Source organism: Eublepharis macularius, chromosome 1 (genome assembly GCF_028583425.1).
Source record: "Eublepharis macularius isolate TG4126 chromosome 1, MPM_Emac_v1.0, whole genome shotgun sequence".
Lineage (NCBI taxonomy): Eukaryota > Metazoa > Chordata > Lepidosauria > Squamata > Eublepharidae > Eublepharis > Eublepharis macularius.
Window position 1 is genome coordinate 230,583,663 of NC_072790.1, and position 20,078 is coordinate 230,603,740.

At 46.3% G+C, this 20,078-nt stretch overlaps 1 protein-coding gene across 1 annotated transcript in view; it reads left to right on the forward strand.

Moving 5' to 3' along the window:
- VANGL2 (VANGL planar cell polarity protein 2) overlaps window positions 1-20,078 on the forward strand; it is a 56,290-nt gene that overhangs the window by 1,544 nt on the left and 34,668 nt on the right. The window contains exon 2 of the mRNA XM_054992178.1: window positions 16,448-16,649. The gene's annotated coding sequence lies outside the window, so the exon portion shown is untranslated. The remainder of the gene's footprint in view (window positions 1-16,447; window positions 16,650-20,078) is intronic.

Below are 20,078 nucleotides of genomic sequence, written 5' to 3' on the forward strand. Positions count from 1 at the left end.
ATTTGGGGCAGGAAAGGACAGGCAAGGAGAATGCAAGGATTGCCACGCTGAACCGGTCCCAAGAGAAGTCCAGACCTCGGTTGATGCTCTTGCAGAGGAATTCTGTGTTTTCCCCTTCACATCACGACCCAGTGGAGACAGGCAGAGGAGTTCTTTTGGAGCTGCTGCCAGGGTCGCTTGGGGTCAGTATCCTGCCTGGGGTTTGTCTGGCCAACCGAATGGCCATGCATAGGTAGGCAGAACAAGACGTCTTGAGTGATTTCTATCACCTGTTGCTGGTCCCCTCCTCTGGCAGCTGAGTTTGTGCTTTTGGCTACTTAGTGAGAAGCCGCTGGACAGCCTCTTCCTTTGTGTATCTGTTAGATCCCTTGTCAAAAAGCTCTTTGTGGGGGTTGCTGTTGCGACATCTTGTAGCAGTGAGTTCCACAGGTTGACAGTGTGCGGAGTCAGGAAGGCCCTTTCTTCTGTTGCTTGCAAACCTGCTGTATATCTGTTCTCTTTTCTGAACCTCTGCCTCAGCTCTTGTGTCTTTTTCTCTCTTTCCCTCCCTTTCACCTTCAAAAGCTGTAAACATTGACTGTTTCTAGCTGTGGAATATTGGTCGGTGTAAGAACTGAATTGCCTCTTAATCCGAGCGCCTTCCTTGCATTCTTCTTGCCCTTCTAGGTTTTCTGATCTGTATTCAAAGCTTAACCTTTGCTGTCTCTTCATTGTTATGCGTTCTCTTTCTGAGATGGGAAATAAAATGTCTTCTAAAAGCACGTGGAAAGATTTTATTCATGTTCCCCTTCAGGCGTGAGTGTAGTAATTGTGGAGGAGGAGGGGAAAATTGCTTAATCACACGTCTTTGCTCCGTTGTGCTGGGCTTCTCAGCTCTGGGGCTGATCTTGCTTTTCTTTTCTTGGCATCACTCCTGTAAGCTTACATCTGCTTGTGGTGTGTGCCTGCTCAGGATCTTGTTCTCCTGAGTTTTAATTAAGGGATGACTTCACTCCAGAGAGGTGATTTGCTCAGAAACTGTCTGGATTGTTTAATGTGGATTGTCACCGGAGGAGGTGTGGTCTCTCTACACTAACACTTTCTCTGGGGGTGTCAAAGGCTGGCGTGTCTCACATTCTGAAAAGAGAAGGGTGGGGCTCGTAGGAAGCTCTCCAGTCCTAGACATTTAGGATGGGGCACTCTGCAAGGGCTTAAGGGGCAGCCCTGTCTCTTTGATGTTAGATGTGCTGGATCTGTTTGGATTTGAAAACGGGCCAAGAATGACTTCTGATATACTCTGAGCTTGGATTCAACTTCAGCGCTAAGTGAACTTGGCACGAATTCACACATGCGTGAACATCCAGGTTTGCAAAGAGTCGCTCGTTCGGCTGTCTGTGGGTTTTTGTTGCTCGCCAGTGAATTGGTCAGTTTGCCTTTCTCAAACTGAGCCAAATACAGGTGTTTGTAAGCACTGGGCCATAAAAAGCATAGTGTTGAGGTTTACTTGTGAGGTAAGTTCATTTAGCAAATTATCTATAGGAGAGTGTTGCATTTGAAGAAGCTTTGCCCTGCTCGGCGTGTGATCTGTCGAGGTATCTTCACCAATGGAAGCCACCACTTGGCTTGTGTGAATTCCTCCTGGTTGGCTAGGTCAAAGCATCTTGTTTCCCCCAGTGGCCACGCCGATGCTTTCGGGCATATTGGTTTTGAACATGGCGGTTCCATTTAGCTAAAGGTAAAGGTAAGTCCCCTGTGCGAGCACTGAGTCATTACTGACCCACTGGGGTACAGCGCATCACAACGTTTTCTTGGCAGACTTTTTGTTACGGGGTGGTTTGCCATTACCTTCCCCGGTCATCTACACTTTACCGCTGGGGAACTGGGTACTCATTTTACCGACCTCGGAAGGATGGACGGCTGAGTCAACCTTGAGTTGGCTATTTGAACGCGGCTTCCGCCAGGGTTGAACTCAGGTTATGAGCAGAGCTTGGGCTGCAGTCACTGCAGCTTACCACTCTATGATAGATAATAGCTGTGGGTAGACCTGTCCTCTGTAAAGGTGTCTGGTCTCTTTTGAAAGCCATCTAAGGTAGACCACTTTGGAACATAAAGGTTCCATTTGGCCATGATGGCTAATAGCTATGGGTCTGCCTGTCTTTCATGAAGGACTCTTTTTTAAAGCTAAGCCAGTGAGGCCATTACCACATCTAGTGGCCATAAGAAGCACCCTTTCCTATATTTGCTTCCTTGCTCTTCCTAGCACAGAATATCTTTGGATGGTTCCAGCAATCCCTGGATGAGTAGGCAGTACGGGGCAAGTAGTCTCTGTAGCAGGTACCAGATTGTGGCACTGGCCAAGGTACACCAAGCTTGAACCTTTTATTTAAAAAGATATGGAAAGGATGTATTGCAATGAACCTGCCTTTGATTTTGTCGGGTTTTATGGGCTGCTTACTGTCTTAAACATGAAACCATCTTGTGCCAAATCCAGAGGGCTGGCCCACCTAACTCACAGTAGAATCCTTTGTAGAGTTACTCCAGTCTACGTCCATTGATAATATCTTCCTTTGCCAGCAATGGTCCTCCACAATTTCTTTCCCAGGTACCTGAGAGCCTTTATTGGGAGATGCCAGGGATTGAGTTTGGGACTTACAGTGAAATCCTAAGCAGAGTTACTCCAGTTTAAGCCCATTGATTTAAATGGGCTTAAATTGGAGTAACTCTGCTTAGATTTCACTGTTAGTCCAGTATGGTGGACCACTGCAAGATACTTTTTCCAGTTTCCAACTTGGCACATTGCAACACTTAGGCTGGAAGATCACATTTGGCTGGGTGGGTTGCAACCTGTACTGGCTGGGAGCGTGTAAACTGTGCAGTTCATAAGGAAATAAGAGAATTTGGGCCCTGATTCTCACCGAAGAGGCTGACTTGCACATGGAAAACAAGCATACAAGGGAGAAAGGGCCCCCGCTCAGTCTTTCCTTTCACATGTTTTGTTTATTTATTTATTTACAAAATATATCCAGCTATTTTGCCCAACCAGAGCCACAAAGGTGGCTAACAATTAAAAACAGAACATTTTAAAAATTCTTCATAAAACTAAGTAAGCCGAAAGTAAAATAAAATCTTTAAAACAAAAAGACTGCAGTTCAAGTATAGGGCAGTAAGGAGAGGTCATTGAGGGAACACCAGGTGGAATAAAAAAAGTCTTCACTTGCTGATGGAAGACTGTGATATAAGGGGGCAGACAAATATCATTGGGGAGAGAGTAGCATAATTTAGGTGCCATGACCAAGAAGGCCCTCTCTCAGCTTGCCACTAGAGATGGACATGAACCAGGAAAAAACTGAACCATGTGGTTCGTGGTTCGTCAAATTTCATGAACCATGAACTTTCATGAACCTGTCCCCAGTTCGTGAACCGGTTCGTTTGGTTCGTGAAAATGTCACATCCAGGTCAGAAAACTGTCACTTCCGGGTCAGCAGAAGGTCTGCAGGAAGTCCACCCCCTGTTGCCTAGGAAACTGATTGATCGGCACCAGGCTGTCTGCAGTGATGAACCAAAAAAACGAACCAAACCAACCAACCTAAAGTTCGTGGCGGTTAGTCAGAAATGGGGTGGGACAAACCGCTGGTTCGTGAACCATGAACTTACCTGGTTCGTCATGAATTTTGGTTCGTATTTTGGCTCGTGCCCATCTCTACTTGCCACCTGTCTAGCCTCAGAACGCAGGGGCACCTGAAGCAAGGCATTAAAAGATTACTGTAGTGGTTTGGTTAATTCATATAGGAGTAGACATGATAGATTTCTCTGTGCATGGATTTGTGTGTAAGATCATTCCACACCTGCTGTCTGATGTGGGACTTCCCAAATATAAACACCTCAGTGGAGATCAGACCTTTGGCCTAGAAATGAGCGGGCAATTTTTTGGGTGATGATATCAGTATACATACAGCTGTTTGTCTAGCGGGGAGTCTGTTGTGTTGGTTTCCAGGCCTTCCGTTTTATGTTTTGTTTTTTGTGAGGTGTTTTTTTTCTTCCCGGTTTGATGATCTGAAGATAATGAGGTGGCAGTCGGCAGTCTCTCGGTCAAGTGCTTTGGTTTACTCGAACAGTCTGTTGGAACGAGGGCGGTTGCAAGGGAGGGGTGAGGGCTGCTGTGTGGGAGACCTTGGAGCTGCAGATGGTGTGTCAGTGGTGATCAGCCTGCAAATGACTGGGTGGTGGAGAGGGAGTAACTGATCCCCTTCACTGGCAAACAGCTCTGTGTTTTCCTTTTGGAAACTGAGATAATGGTTGTTGGGGAGTGTGGAATTCCGCTCATTTTTAAGGGGAAAGGAAGGGAACCCCTCCCGCCCGAAACTGCATCCAATTCTGTGACTGGAGAACTTGGATATTTTTGTGATCGCAAGACCTTGACTTCATGCTAATCTGCATAATTTGCTGCCGTAATTACAACAAAGAGTCTTGGGGCACTCTTAAGGGATTTATTTGTTCAAGAAGCTTTTGTGGGCTGGAGCAGAAGAAGAATGGGATGAAGCGCCCTTTGGACCCTGCAAACATTTACCCCTGCAAACTGGGAGGGTTCGATCCTGTGGCTCCATTTTGCACTTTTGCATGGCGCCAAGGGCCTTCCCCAATAAAAGAGGTAAGCCTTTTGTGTCAAGGGAGGGCTCCTGGTGCTAGGTTGAAAGTACAGCCATTAGTGGAACGAAACTCCAGCTCTCCCGCTCTACTCTTAGTCTGTTGCAGTCCAAATAACAACATGGCTCCCCCTTCAAAAGTTGCTGCTATTAGAATCTGATTTTTGATGACGATTTTGATTTCTGTGGTTTGTTCTTGACTGGGATGTTGGAAGGGAAGGTGAGCGGGGAGGTTCTCGCTAACTAGATACGATGGAGCGACAGAGATAGATGTATTTATTTAAGTTATGTATAGTCTGCCTTCCTCATGGAGACTCAAGTTGGATTACACAGAGTGAGTAGTACAGACAATTTCAAAGACATTTCTTTAAGCAATGGAGTTGGGAATATAAATGCAAATTTGCAACGCTTTAAAACTAGCAGGAATCCAATACAGAGTTGAAGAAATGCTGAACAGAGCATAAGTAATTAGCATATAAGCTATACAGTAAGATCGTACTTACAGCAACAGACAGTACATAGAAGTAAAGTCTATAGTCCCTATCCCTTTACTTATGCATCTCTTTGGGACTATCTTTCTGCAGTACAGCCCTCCTATCCCGAGTAGAAAGCCCTCTTGAATAATTCAGTTTTGCATCGTTTGTGGAAAGCCAGGAGAGTTGGGAGATTTCTTGACCTCTTCAGGTTGATCTGGGGTCCACGAAGGAGGCGGAAGAGAAAAGACATGAAACTGCACTTATTGAATGAGACCATTGGTCTGTCAAGGTCAGTAATGTCGACCCTAACTGACAGTGGGTCTCCAGGGCTTTAGGTCTTTTGCATCAACTACTATCTGATTTTTTTAAACGGAAGATGTCCGGGGTTGAACCTGTGACCTTGTGTGTGTTTCTGAGGCCCAGTGCCAGCCCTGTTGGATCTGTGGAAAATGAAATTTTTATACTAACTTGGACCACTCACACGCCCTCTTGAAATAGCCTTCTTCGCAAGGTTATTGTGAGGATAAAATGAGGACGTGAGATCTAGGTGCATCGCTTTAAGCACCTTGATGGGAGGACAGGATAAACATGTACTAGGTGGATAAACAGAAGTCAAACTGACCTGGACAGTTTTCAGAGTTTTAGCAGAGTCCTTTCATCTTTTTAAAAGTCTCAGAAGGCTGTGAGATAGCAAAGTGATCTTTGAGGATCTGAGGCACAAAACAGTTATTTCTGTGGAGCGCTGTGAAATAACATTCCAAAGGGTGTTAGTTCTGATACGGTAAGTATAGAAGCATAAGGGGGATAGAAAGAAATAGAAAAGGATTGCTTATTTCTGTGTGTTTTTTTTAAAAAAATGTAGCTGCTTTGACCAATAGTGATGGAACTGATTAGACGAGTGGTCTAGTCACTCTTACCTCCAGGGGAGATTACATTTCTTTCTTAGAAGGGCCACAGGTGTGTTGATGCAGATACATTTGTGCACTTAATCTATGTACCGTGTGGTTTCTTTGGGAAGAGAAGTCGGCTGTACCAGTTGAATGTCCTCGCAGTAGCTTGGGAGTATGTTGTGCAGAAGGATTTCAGGGAAGCAGAAGCGAGGGCATTTGCTACCTCCGGGGACTGGGGAGGGCGTCGTCCCCCTCTGTTGGTCACACTGCTGGTCTGAAAGCATCCTTGCCTCTGTTGGAGTGTGTTGCACACTCTCCCCGGGTGGTGGAGGTGGTTGTGATGCAGTGGCTACAAGGCAGACAGGCTCTATTGTGCAAACCCAGCTAGGCATGTTCATTTAACTTAAGCCACAGAAAATCCTGCTTGGAAGCTCCGTTGACCTGCCCCTCCTGTTGGCTCCAGATGGCACTTCTTGGAGGCCCGAAGGGGATGCAGACGAGGAGTCCCTTAGTCTTGTAAGGTGGTTGCTTGGCTCCTGGGCGGTTGGGGTTTGCTAAACGGTTTGGGCTTCTGCCCGCCTGCCCACCGAACAGCAGGTCTGTGATTTTCTGATCACTGTTATGAACAATACAAAATGATTGGTGGGGGGAGGAGGTGAAAAGGAAACTGGAGAAAGAGTGAGCTTTATTTCCAATCGGTGCAGTAGAAGAAGCTGGTGTGTTGTTTGTATCTGGTCTGATTCTGTATGTTTGCTCGTGTGTGTTATGCGCTGTCAAGTTGCCTCTGTTCAGGGCTGGATCTAGGGTTTCTGGCGCCCGGTGCAACCCTTGTCCGGCCCTCTGCGTGCACGCGCGCTCCTGGCGCTGCGCGATGATGTCACTTCCATGACATCATCACGCACGGCTGGGAGGTGTGCCGCCCGCTTGGCAAGCCGGCCGCCCCAGCGCCCGGTGTGCTGTGGAGCTGGCAGCGGCAGCGCGGGCGTGTGCTGGGGCAGCTGGCTTGCCGCGTGGGTGGCTGAGCGCAGGACTGGGAGGTCCTGTGTGTGCGGCAAACCAGTCGTCCCATCGGCGGGGCAGGCGAGGGCCTCCCAACCCGGCGCTCAGCCTCCCGCACGGCAAATGATGGCGTGTTCCTGGTGGCTGGCAGCCGCGCCTGGCACCCCCTCTTGGGCGGCGCCGGGGGCAGGCTACCCCCCTGCCCCTCGATCCGTCCCTGCCTCTGATCTATGGTGACCCTATGAATCAGGGCTGGATCGAGGGGGGCAGGGGGGGTAGCCTGCGCCTGGCGCCGCCAAAGAGGGGGCGCCGGGCGTGGCTGCCCGCTGCCCGGGAGGCTGAGCGCAGGGTTGGGAGACCCTTGTCAGCCCCGCCGATGGGGCGGGTGGCTGGCTTGCTGCGCGTGCAGGACCTCCCAGCCCTGTGCTCAGCCACCCTGCGCGGCAAGCCAGCTGCCCCAGCGCACGCTCTCGCTGCCGACAGCTCAGCGGCTCACCATGCGCTGGGGCAGCCAGCTTGCCGCGTGGGCGGCACAGGGCAGCGGGGCACGCTAACTGCGCGGAGGGCCTCCTAGCCCTGCGGTCAGCTGGCTGCATGGCAAGCCGGCCACCCCAGCACCTGGTGAGCCATGGAGCTGTTGGCAGCAAGAGCGTGCACTGGGGCAGCTGGCTTGCCGTGCGGGGTAGCTGAGCGCAGGGCTAGGAGGTCCTGTGCGCACGGCAAGCCAGCCAGCCGCCCCAGAGCACGCATGCGCCGCCGCCAGTTCCATGGCTCACCGGGCACTGGAGCAGCCGGCTTGCCGCGCATGGCTCCTGCCCTGTGTGATGACGTCACAAAAGTGACATCATCACGCAGCGCCGGGATTGCCTGGGCAACGTTTGCCCCGGGCGTCCGCACGCCTGGATCCGGCGCTGCTATGAATGAAAGACCTCCAGAACATCCTATCGTTGACAGACTTGCTCAGGTCTTGCAAACTGGAGGGCGTGGCTTCCTTCATTGAGTCAAGCCATCTCATTTTGGGTCTTCCTCTTTTCCTACTCCCTTTCACTTTTCCAGGGAGAATCTTGTCTTCTCATGATATGACCACAGTACGATAGCCTCAGTTTTCTCATTTTAGCTTAGTGCACTGTTTTCTCATTTGATCCTGTGGACTGAAGCTATGGGCTGACTGATCATGCCATCTTACATGAGTACTCCATTCTAAGCCCACTGAAATGCACTTAGACTGGAGTAACTATGCATAGGATTGCACTGTTATCGAGTATACTAGTGGTTCAGACTGGCGGCTGCTCTCCAGGCTCTCAGGCAGAGGTTGTTCACATCACCTGCCCCCGATCCTTATATCTGAAGATACCAGTGATTGAACCTGAGACCTGCATACAGCACAGAAGCTGTTCCACTGGGCCAGAGTCCCACCACTCCACTCCTTATGTGAGACAGTTGCCAGAGAAAAATTTCCCTTCCTCTTCAATAATGCTAGAACTTTGGGGCACCCAGTGATGGGCAATTGATACAGAACAGGTCAAAGGTTACTTCTTTGCTCAACAGTGGAATTCACTGCTGCAGGAAATCGCGACGGCCATGGATTTAGACAGTCTCAGAGGGGAAATTAGACAAATTCATGGTGGATAGGTTCATCAGTGGTCCATCAGTCTTGAGGATGAAAGGGAACCTCTATGTTCAGAGGCGCTACACTTCTGAATATCACTGGTGAGGAGGGAACAGACTTTTCTTCTGTGTACTGCTTTGTATGTGCTCCAAGGACTTCTAGTTGATTACACTGTGAAACTGGATACTGCATTAGATTGACTATTGGCCTCATCTAGCAGGACCTGGATTTCTTCTCGCCAAGCTATGACTCCTTCCATGTCTAATAATGCCAAGGGTTTGATTGGACATGGAGCCTTCTGCATGTGAAGTTGTGTGTACCTCTGCCGAGCTACAATCCCTCTGGTTTCTGCACAGCAAAGCCTGTACGCTGCTGAGATTCTCCAGCTGGAATATACAAATAGCCAAAGGCCAAGACTTCTATTTCCCAGAAAAGTTTGGCCTAAGATAAGACAGCGACAGATAGGACAGCTTCAGCTCCAGATAAAATCCACGTTTTATGTTAAAAATAACATAACAACATAATAAATTGTAGTTTCATGTGGGTAGTCATGTTGGTCTGCAGTAGTAGAGCAAGATTTTATAAGTTTATACCATGGAAATCTTGTTGGTCTTTAAGGACTCAAATGTTATATCCTAACAATCTTTAAGCTTACCTTTAAGAGTGGCTGATTCTACCATTTGAAGTGGGATTTCTGGCCTTAATATTTGCATCTCTTTGGATCTTCTGTGGTGGCCTCTAATTTCATTTGTTTTTTTAAAAAAATCTTGCATATCATACTCGCCAGTCTAAAAAAAAAATTAAAATTCCCTGTCTGGTTTGCAATACGATTGATATAAAATACATTGCAATAGAATCTAAAAGCAGCATGATGCATCTCAGGGATAAAACCAGCCTAAAATAAAAGAAGATTTTTCAACTTACAGATAGGATTGGGTCCCAGTAAATCCAGGCGACCTTTTTTATTATTATTATTAAGAATTTTATACTAACAAAACTTACAAACCATTACAAATTACAACTACAAAGATATCTTTGTATCTGTAAAAAATTAACTGTTGTCTGTACAAAGTCACATTTCAAGAGATCCATAGCTATAACAGAAATATCTTCAATAAACATTTCTTTCAATAGGATTTACCACAGTCCCCACATTTCCATTTCGACAGCTTCTTGATATCTTAATTTTGTTAAAATAAGATTATTTTTAGACAAAAATTCTAAGTAAGGTTCCCATTTGGCATAGAAGTTTGAAATACCTGTGGGGTTGGATTGTAAGTACAACTTTTCAGTTATTTTCTCCATCAGTAAGAGATCCCAAATTTTATTGAACCAGGTGTTAATAGAGGGAACTGACTTTGATTTCCAATGTAATGCCAGTGAAGTTTTGGCTGCAAAAAGTAGTGTTGTTATTAGATCTTTCCTAATAGAAGGGACCTTCTGATCCCTCCACATATCTAAAAAGATAATTTCCAGTTTCAAAGTTATTTTGTAGTTTGTTATGAGCTCAGTTTGAGATAGAATCTTGTTCCAGAAATCTGCTACATATTGGTACTTCCACCAACAATGAGCATAATCACGCACATTGCTTCCAACACAAAGGTGGGTTTTTGGAATAGATTTTGGAGAGTTTTTGTGGAGTAAGAGACCAAAATTTAAGAATTTTATATGATTGGAGGTTAATGTTAATGCAGGCGACCATTTGGATAAGTTGTAAAAACTGAGCAAAAATAAGAAGCCCAAATTAATACATACCAAAAAGAAATAGGAGCAGTAACTCAGCCGAGAGAGGGGAGGGAGGGAAATAAAGAAAAAGAATGACCAACTTTGCATTTGGCGTTTGTAACTTGATGCCAGTTGAACCACTGCGTCCAAAGTCAAGGTGCCACTTCAGAAAAGTCTCTGGTCAACGATCCTATGCCTCATGCCACCCGTGTTATCTCTGGATGTGTGTGGGGTGGGCACATTGATTGGGACACTGAAGGATGCCTCATGACAGCTTGTACTGTTGTCTGTTATTCAGCTTTGAGGTGCTCCAGCCGTGAAAAAAACTGCTGTGGTTCTTCTGTGGTCTGGTCACTTTTGCAGTGCAGGCTGAGGACTGTGTCGAACACAGAAAACTACCTTATACTGAACCAGAACCTTCATCTGTCAAGGTTGGTATTGTCTTCTCAGGCTGGCCGTGACTCTCCAGAATTTCCTACTTGGTCCTTCCAACTGGAGATGTTGGACATTGAACTTGGGACCCTCTTCATGCAAGGCAGATGCTGCCATGGCCCATCTGATAAATAAATTACACACATGAAGCTGCCTTAGGCCGAGACGACTGTTAGTCTATCAAGGTCTACTTTGATAGCAGCAGCTTTCCAGAATTCCCAGTCTTTCATATCATCTACAACTTGATTCTTTCAACTGGAGACCCCGAGGATTGAACCTGGAACCTTTTGTACTCAAGGCAGGTGCTCTGCCGCTGGGCCACAGCCACTTCCTCCATATTGCCCAGTTCTAGCTATTTTGAGAGGTGCTTTCCATGAAGATAGTTTCGGGACGGTAGTCATGTTGGTCTGCAGTAGAACAACAAGGGGCTACTGGTCTTGAATCTTGATGGTTCCTCAGTCTCCAGAATGTCAGGCAGAGAAAGATCTTTCCCAGACCTCCTCCTGCAGAACCTCATAAACTGGAGATGCCAAGGACTGAGCCCCGACTCATTTCAATGCCAGGCAGGGGCTCTGCAGCAGAGTGACAGCTCCTCGTAAAATGTGAAGCTGCCTTGGAGCCAGACCATTGGTGTTTCTAGTCCAGCATTATCTCTTCCAACTGGCAGCGTCTCTCCAGGTTCTCAGGCAGAGAGTGGCCTTTCCCAGCCCTGCTGTTAAAGGTCCTTTTAACTGGAACGTTCTGCATGCGAAGCATGCGCTCTGCTGCCGATTGGCGGCTTCTGCTGAATGCATCCTTTTGTTTAAGGACCCAATTATCACCTCCCCTCAATTGAATTTATCTGAAGTCTCTGAACATGATAAAATAAAATTGCTGGAAAGAAACCTGTCCATATTGGGCCATGGGGTGCCATCTCTTTTCTCCCTCTCTTTACATTGGGGGTTTATTGTGGCTCTTTCTCCCATTCAAATCCAACACTTCCTCCGCTGGGCCATTCTGCCTCTGTATGGTCCCATTTATACACCAATCCGTCCAGCAGTGTGGAAGAGCCACTTTGGATCGTTTGATCCTCAGCTGCCTGTGTGAATGATGTGACCTTGTGGGGAGGGCCGCTCGTGTTGGTCTCCCCCACCTATTCACCACCTTGCCTTCCAGTGAGGTGCCAGCAGAGCACTTGGACATTTGGGGAACCACAAAAAAAACCCTCCCTTTTTTCTACGATGTTCTCCGTTAGAATGAATGAAATGCTTTTTAAGACCAAGTTCCCTTCACTTAATGCTAATTCCTGCACAGATATATGCAACATGTCTTCACGGATATGCTCATTATTCTTTAAACATGGTTAATTTGGCCACAATGTGCTACAATATGTCTGACGATAAGACGTTGTTGAAGAGTTCGGTGTTTTTTCCACGTTGCAAAGTTTAGCTGGAGTACCAGGCAGGCTGCTAATCTGTCATGACTGCACAAGTCTGTTTCTGCCCAAATAAAACCCTCTTATATTTTCAACTTTTCTTTTTTCCTGTGGCTGAGATGGCCAGAGTTTTCCTTGTTGAAAACTAAGTCTTAAATTTCATAAATGCACTAAATGCTATAAATTCACTGATGGACCTCCCTCCCCTTCATGAATCTATCTAACTCCACCCCCCCCCCCAGTGATCTGTGCTCATGGTCAGCATTACCTCGAACAGTGAATTCCCCAGTTTAATTACTCATTGAGTAAAGAAGTAGTTCCTTTTGTCCATTTTGAGACTGTTTTTCAGCAACTTCATTGGGTCCCCTGAGTTCTAGAATTATGAGAAAGGGAGAACAATTGCTATCCACTTTCTCTATCTCATGCATAATGGTATAAATATATAGACAGTGTGGTGTAGTGGTTGGATTAGGATCTGGGAGACCCAGGTTCAAATCCCCTCTCTGACGTGTAAGCTCACTGGATGGCCTTGGACCAGTTGCAAACGCTCAGCCTAACCTACCTCATAGGGTTGTTGTGAGGATAAAACGGACGAGAGAATGATTGTAAGCTGTTTTGGGTCCCCATTGGGGAGAAAGGTAGGATATATATGAAGTACATAATAAACCTCTAGCTTCTTTTTTTGGTAGACCGATCTTGCTCTGATCCACTATCTTCTTGGTTGCCCTGTGTCCTTCTTTGTCCTTTTTCCATTTTTTTTTTGAGATAACAGGGACCAGAACTGCATAAATGAGGCCGCACCATAGCTTCATATAAGGGCATTACATTGTTAGACATTTTATTTTCAGTCTCTTTCTGTATCCCAGTAGCAGACCCTAGGATAGCAGACATTTTCTCTCACTTGCGTATGTATAAGTTCTATACTTTGCTCCTGGTGCCGAACTAAACCCAGATCCCATTCCTGAGTAGAGTAGAGGGTTGCCAGGTCCCCTCGGCAACCAGCGGAGGTCCGGGGACAACTGTGGGGTCGGGGGACAGGATTTACTAATTGCAGCGCATGCTTGCCAATGATGCAGTGATGTCACCAGCAACGCTTTGATGTCACTTCTGGAAGTGATGTCATCAGGTCGCCGTCTCACTGGAACTGTGGTATGGTATGTTATGCTGTGCTATGTAATCCCAGTTGTTTAGATGTAGGTGAAATCAGAGCTCTTGTCTTATTTGTGCCTTCTTGATAGTGTACCAGTGCCAGTTCTGGTTCTGTTTTTGTGGGCCTTGGCAGAACCTTGTAAGATGACCTGTTGAAGGAAAGCTGGTGAGGAACGGTTTTCTAGTAGCAGATTTGTTTACATGGCTGGGATTTTGTGGGCAGGAGAGAGTTGTGGTTTGCTGGGAGACGTGACTTACGGTGCGTGGGCATCTGCAGCCATGGTGCTCAGATGGACAACGATATCCTTGGCCCCGACTGAGAGCGTTTATGAAGTGCGGCTGCCAACTGAGCCCCTTGAGAGTAAAGGTCATCTACTGCTGACAGCAGGTGTAAACATCCTCTCGGCTCTCTGGGTTTGTTCTCACGTGGCGGAAAGTTGGCACCAGCACAGCATTGCTGTCTGTCTTGTAATGGCAGAAGTTTGTGCAGAAGTAAAGTTTTCCTAGTTAATTATGTGCTCTCTAATTTATTTTGCAATGCGTCTTTTGGAGGCAAGGGCCTCTGAATTAGGAGCACATTTGACAGAGATGTTTAGCACGGATCCTGGGGCTGTGCAATGGACAGTAGCAGGTCTAGTTGATTAGGGCCTTGGGTGGCTTTTGGTCTTGTCCAAGATCTATTGTGTATTCCTAAACAGAATTACACTTTTCTAAATTGACTAATTTCTGTTCACTTAAAAGGGTATATCTTTGTTTATGATTGAACTGTTAAATGTTCAAGAAAGTCCTGAATTTGCCTTTTGCATTTAAAGCGCTCCAGTTAAAGATGACACGAGGTTTGTGGATGAAGTGAAGAAGAGCTGAAGGAAGTCAATACGGATGGTAGTTCAACACAGAATCCAGTTCCCCGCATCTTGCTTTTTTCCATGATCACTTGTACCTCTGGCTGGCCAATGGGATGTTGGGTGCATGTCTTCTGACTGCTACAGAGGAGTGTCCAGTAGATTGGGTATTCTGTGTACCTGCCTGTTGTCGCTGAGAAATCTGGGTCCTTGACCATTCCAATAATGCATGATGAATTGTCCAATTACATCATATAGCTAATGCTGAATCTGGACTCTGGAATGCAGATCAAAAAAAACCCATGCTGGGGACAGGTACAGACTAGGAGGATGTTTGTATAAACCCTGCTGTGCAAAAAAATCCCAAAAAGAAATTTTAAAAAATTAACATGTGTGGAAAGGGCGGAGTCGAGGACTCATCTTGTGATGGTATGTCATGAGATCTCGACTGCCATTTAGATGGTTGCTTAGCAACTTATACCAAGCCTGCCAAAGTACCTGGAATATACTGGAGGAGGAGGAAGGACCTACTGCCCTTCGCCTTGTGAGCCAGACAGGTGGCAGTAGTGGTCCTGCAGGCTGGTGGGGAGAAGGAGGAAGAGCAAGAGTTGCCCCACAGCTGCCACATGGACTAGGCAGGTGGAGGCAGTGGTGCTGTAGGCTCATGTGGGAGGAGGAGCGTGAACCGCTTCTGCCTCCACTGTTGCCATGTTTGCCAGGAAGGCAGAGACAGTGGCAGTGGCACAGCAGGCAAGCTGGGGAGGAAGAGCAGCTGCTGTCCTCCCTGCAGGTGCATGGCCACATAGGCAGAGGTGGCGCTGCAGCCAGGCAGACTGGTGGACAAGTGGGCAACCTGCTGAGTGAGTAAGGGGAAGGATAGAATCCACCCCCCCAAGTCTTGTGGATCCCCTCGCTTGTTATTATCTAATGCCAGTGGAGTCTTTGAAACAGTGGTTTAGCAGAACTGTAATGAAGGAGGAGGTACAAGCTAATTATAAACTCCCCTTAGTCCACTATGAAATGAAGTAATTAAATTCTCAACGATTGCCATCAATATTTATAGCTAACGGTGTTTACACAAATATGAACGTGTGACAACCGAATTCAGGAGATTAAATGGTTTGGCTTTGCCTTGAAGTCCCCTGAGATCAGCCCAAAGGGATGCAGACCGTTTAAAATTAAATTTAAAATTTAAAAGAAACTCAGTGAGTCTAAAGCACAGATGTTAATTTTTAAATGTGATTGTAGCGCACTTTAGTAAAGTGTGTGCCTGCATATCTACATTCCTGGAGGACTTGGTCAGCTGGGAGCCGACGCTCCTGTTTTGCTGTTGGATAGATAGCTCTGTGGTGGAATTGTTAATGCAAGTTTCTTGCTGGTTCAAAGGAAACTACTGAACAGGGCATGAAGGAAATATCCCTGCCCCCCTGCATATGGTATTCACAGATAGACTGCTGCTGACTATGAAGGTTTGATTGTAGCTATTGCCCACAGAGAATGGGATGCGTGTCCATAGGCAAAGAATTCCAAAGGGACTTAGTATTTGATGTGAGTCCACTGGCACCTTAGAGACCAGTAAGATTTCAGAAAATTTTGTTGGTCTCTTAAGGTGCCGCTGGACTCAAATCACACTATCTTACTGTAGAGCAATGCAGCTATGTACCTAAAAATGTTAATATTTGATGGGTCAGTTAACTGTTTTCCCAATTGTATTTAAGTATTTTGGGCTGATTTCACCAAGAAGGAACAGAAAAAATGTGATTATATAAATATGTGAACAGCAGATAAGTGTGCAACAGTTAACAATATATGGAAAGATAAACTGGTCTATGCAAAGTTCTTTCAAGTAAGCAAGTTAACTCCCGACGGTTAACTAAAGGTTCTTTCTACTAACTGGGCAGTGGTAACCACTTAACAGCACTGTATGATAATGATCACAAATCTTTTTTTTAAAAAAAAATTCAGGGCAGCATTCACTTAATTAGGTTATTAGTAGTTTAAATTGTGGGGTTTAAATTGCAGTTTTATGTATTTGTAAGTTTATTGATTTATTTACACTGTGAGCCACCTTGAGTTCTGTGAGGTAAAAAGGCGGCTAATAAATGTTTTAAATAAATAAATACATAAACAAACAAATAAATAAAAGAAGTCATTTTGTGACTGAAGGCCTGGTTGCTGAGCAATACTTGTGTCAGAGTTAAACTGGGATTCGGTGCCTCCCAGAAGCACTGTGCCAAGTCTACAGGCTGACCTCTTGTTCCAAGTTTGTTTGTTTGTTTTCCCCCACAGATTGCTTCCAGAATCCTGGCGCCACAGACGTTGTAGATGCCGCAGCCCCAGGCTCACCCCACCGACTGGAACAGCAACGTGGCTCTGGATCCAGCTGCTGAGTGGCTTGGAGGCGCCATCATGCACAGATGTTTGCAGGCTTGACTGGGGAAGACGACTCTTCTCCATCGCTCTGACTCTCCAGCTGTGTGCCACGAAGTTGGTGAGTGCTCCATTGCACGGATTGGGGGCTAAGGGGGTTGCTGGCCTGGAAAGTGAGCTCTAAGGTCTGTGCTGGTGCTGTTGGATTCTGCCATTCCTCAATAGGAGAAGAATCCCAGCTTCTGGAACCTTGGAGGCAGTAGCACCCTGGTCAAAATTCTAGGGTGGGATATCAGAATCACTGCCATGCATGCAGCCCCCCAGCCCCCACCAGGGCCAAGCAAAGGGTAGCTGTTGCCCTGCGTGAGATGGACAGGAACCAGCAGTGCTGCCTGAGCTTTGGGTGGGGCAGGCAGAAGCTACCACAGGTTGTCCAAACCTCAGACAGGGCAAGCATGAGTGAGTTTTGGCATGAGCAGGTGGCAGAAGCCATGGATGGGATGGGTGTGAGTAGGGGTGGGAACATGCTCTTCTTCCCCTCCTCTGTCGGGGGAGTGGAGCTGTGGGCAGTCGAGCCCAATCAAAATTGGGTCTTTCAGCACAGTTAAAAGGAATCCCGTAGTGGGAACTCAGAGCTTCAAAATGGTGGAGCATCCCTGGGAAAGGCAGTATTATTTACTGTGGCCCAGAGTCACTGAACTGAAATTACGCAAGGCGCTTGTGTAGAAACATAGAATCCTAGAGAAGAGATTTTGTAGTCAGTACTCTTGCTCTGTTTAGAAACTTCAAACTAGAGTAATTCCAAGAAGATGACTGTCTGACCTCTCTTTGAAGGTCTCTCACAAAGGGGAGCCCACCCTTAGTGAGATAATTTGTTTTGTTGTTGAACTGCTCTTACCATTAGGAGATGTTCAACTGAATTCTGTCTCTCACACACAAACCCGTGCAGTTTAAGCTGATTTGTTGTAGTCTTGCTTTCTGGAGCAACAGATAAATTTTAGCTCTTTTCTATGTAATTGCCTTTTGGATATCTGAGGGGTGCAGACATATCTTTCCTCTTTCTTCTCTTCTCCTGGCCAAACTCCCATTCCCTCACCCTATCCTCATAAGGTGTTTTTTTCAGACTCCTGACCATTTTTGTTGGCCAGCCCCTGAACCTGTTGCCATTTGTCTACACTGGCTATATGTAGGGTTGCCAGCCTCCAGGTAGTGGCTGGAGATCACTCGGAATTACAGATGGTTCCCAGGCCACAGAGATCAGTTCACCTGGAGAAAATGGCTACTCTGGGGGAGGGTGGTAGATGCTATGGAATTATGCCATGCCAAGGTCCTTTCCCTCCCCAAACTCTACTTTCTCCAGGTTTCACCCCGCCCCCCAGGTCTCCAGGAATTTCCCAAGTTGTAGCTGGCAACCCTAGCTATATGTCTTGTAAATATCTTGTCATCAAAGTTTGTCTTACATACAGTGGTTATGTACCAAGAAAGACTTTAGGTCTTACATATTGAAGGAGATGAATTTTCTCCTTACAGTGTTGTGGTATAGCAGGATTTGAGTCCAGTGGCACCTTAGAGACGGAAATAGGATTGCCATTCCCCCACCCGGGGCAGGGGATCCCCTCCTCCCACTCTCCACCCCCACTTACCGGGACAAAGGGGGGGCGCACCCCCAGGCAGTGCAACGTGCTCCCGCACCCTGCAGTGGGCCTGTTTTGGGCCAAATCAGGCCCCACGGGGAACAATTCAGCCCTTTGGCAAGCGTGGGAGCACTCTTGGCCACCCTTTGACCCACGTGAAGATGTCACTTCCCGGAAATGATGTCATCATGCCGGCTGGAAGCACGCGTGCGCTGTGCGTGCACACAAAAAAGAGAGGAGGGGAAGGTGGAGAGGTAAGAGCCAGCGTCCCAATCTCCCGCTGGGAGAATGAAGGAACCTGGCAACCCTAGACAGAAAAGATTTTCAGGGTATAAACTTTTGAGAGTCAAAGCTCCCTTCTTCAGAAATAGGGAGCAGTGGAGATCCCTGAGCCTTTACATTTCAGTCCAAAGTGGGTGGGGTGAAGCAAAGAAGGGAGTCAGGATGTAAAAGTACGATGCAGCTTGATTAGAGCAGAAATTAGCATCTGTAGTGAGATAAGAATCCTAAGTCTCTGTTCAGTCCCATTGTTCTGAATTTGTGAATGGACTCCATTTCAGCAATTTCACATTGTAACCTTCCCTTGAAGTTTCTCTGAGGACAGCCACTTTTAGGTCAGCAGTGGAAGGTCCTGGAAGAGTAAAATGTTCTTCCACTGGGTTTTGAGTGTTTGATTTTTAATGTTAGATTTTATGTCCATTTATTCTTTTGTGTAGAGATTGACCTGTTTGTCCAATATAGAGAGTAGAAGGGTGTTATTGACACTTGATAGCATACATAACATTGGAAGATGATCAAGTGAATGAGCCTGAGATTGGGTAACTGGTGTTGTTAGGTCCAGTGATTGTGTTGTTGGAGTGAATTTGGGGACAGAGTTAGTATCTTGGTTTGTTGCAGGCCTTGGTCCTAAAGTATTGGAGTAGTGTTTCTTAGTCAATGTAGGCCTTGAGGTCCATTTAAAATTCATTCACTGTGATACCTGTTAATATGTTCTAACCAGGAAAAGAAACAGATGCTTCCAGAAGCAGATGATACACCCTTTTGTACAAAATGAGACAATGAGGTAATAGGATTGCAGAAAGTATACAAATCCTGCATGCACAATGGTCTGCTCTATGAATAAGGAATCTGTTATTTGTTGTGCATACTTAGCATCTACATATGATTTTAATTTTACTTTAAAATAGGCTTTTACACTTTCTGCTTCCGAGAATTAATCCAGAGAGGTGGCCACGTTTGTCTATCGCAGCATGGCCTCCTCAGTGTCAGAGCTCACTTCATCAGTTGCAAATTCACCAGGTGCTTCAGAGACAATACCTGACGATATTGAGCACTGTGCCACTGAAAGAGGATGTAGCTTGTTTGTGGAGTATTCAAGAGAGTGTCTACAAATGAATATGTATGTGAAGGCCCCGAAAAAGGTGCCTGTTCTTAGTGATTCTCAAGCTTCAGTAACCAAAGTTTGCTCCCCCGTCCTCTGATTTAAAATTGGACTCATGCTTCACTCTGTATTCCAAGCAAGGTTTAATTTTAGATTGTGATGGAGTGAGTATTACTTGAGCTTGGAGGATGTATCCAGCCCACCAATTAAGATCTGCTTCTCAAAACTGCTCTCTGTGCCCTGCCTTCAGATGTGAGGCAAGTGGTGAGTAGAAGTGAGGCGTTTTCCGTGGTGGCATCTTGCCTTTGGAACGCCATCCCTCTTGAGGCTCCTCTACGGCCTGTTTCATTTCCTTTTAGGTGTCAGGCCCAAACACATCATTTTACCCAGGTAGGGGTCTTATCTTACCTGCTTTTTTAATGGCCTGGTTCTGTTTTATGGATAGGTTTTATGCCGTTTACATCCAGTGGCTTGTTTTTAACAGCTTGTTTTAATAATGTTCCATGGTTTTAGTTGTAAGCTGCTTTGAACAGAA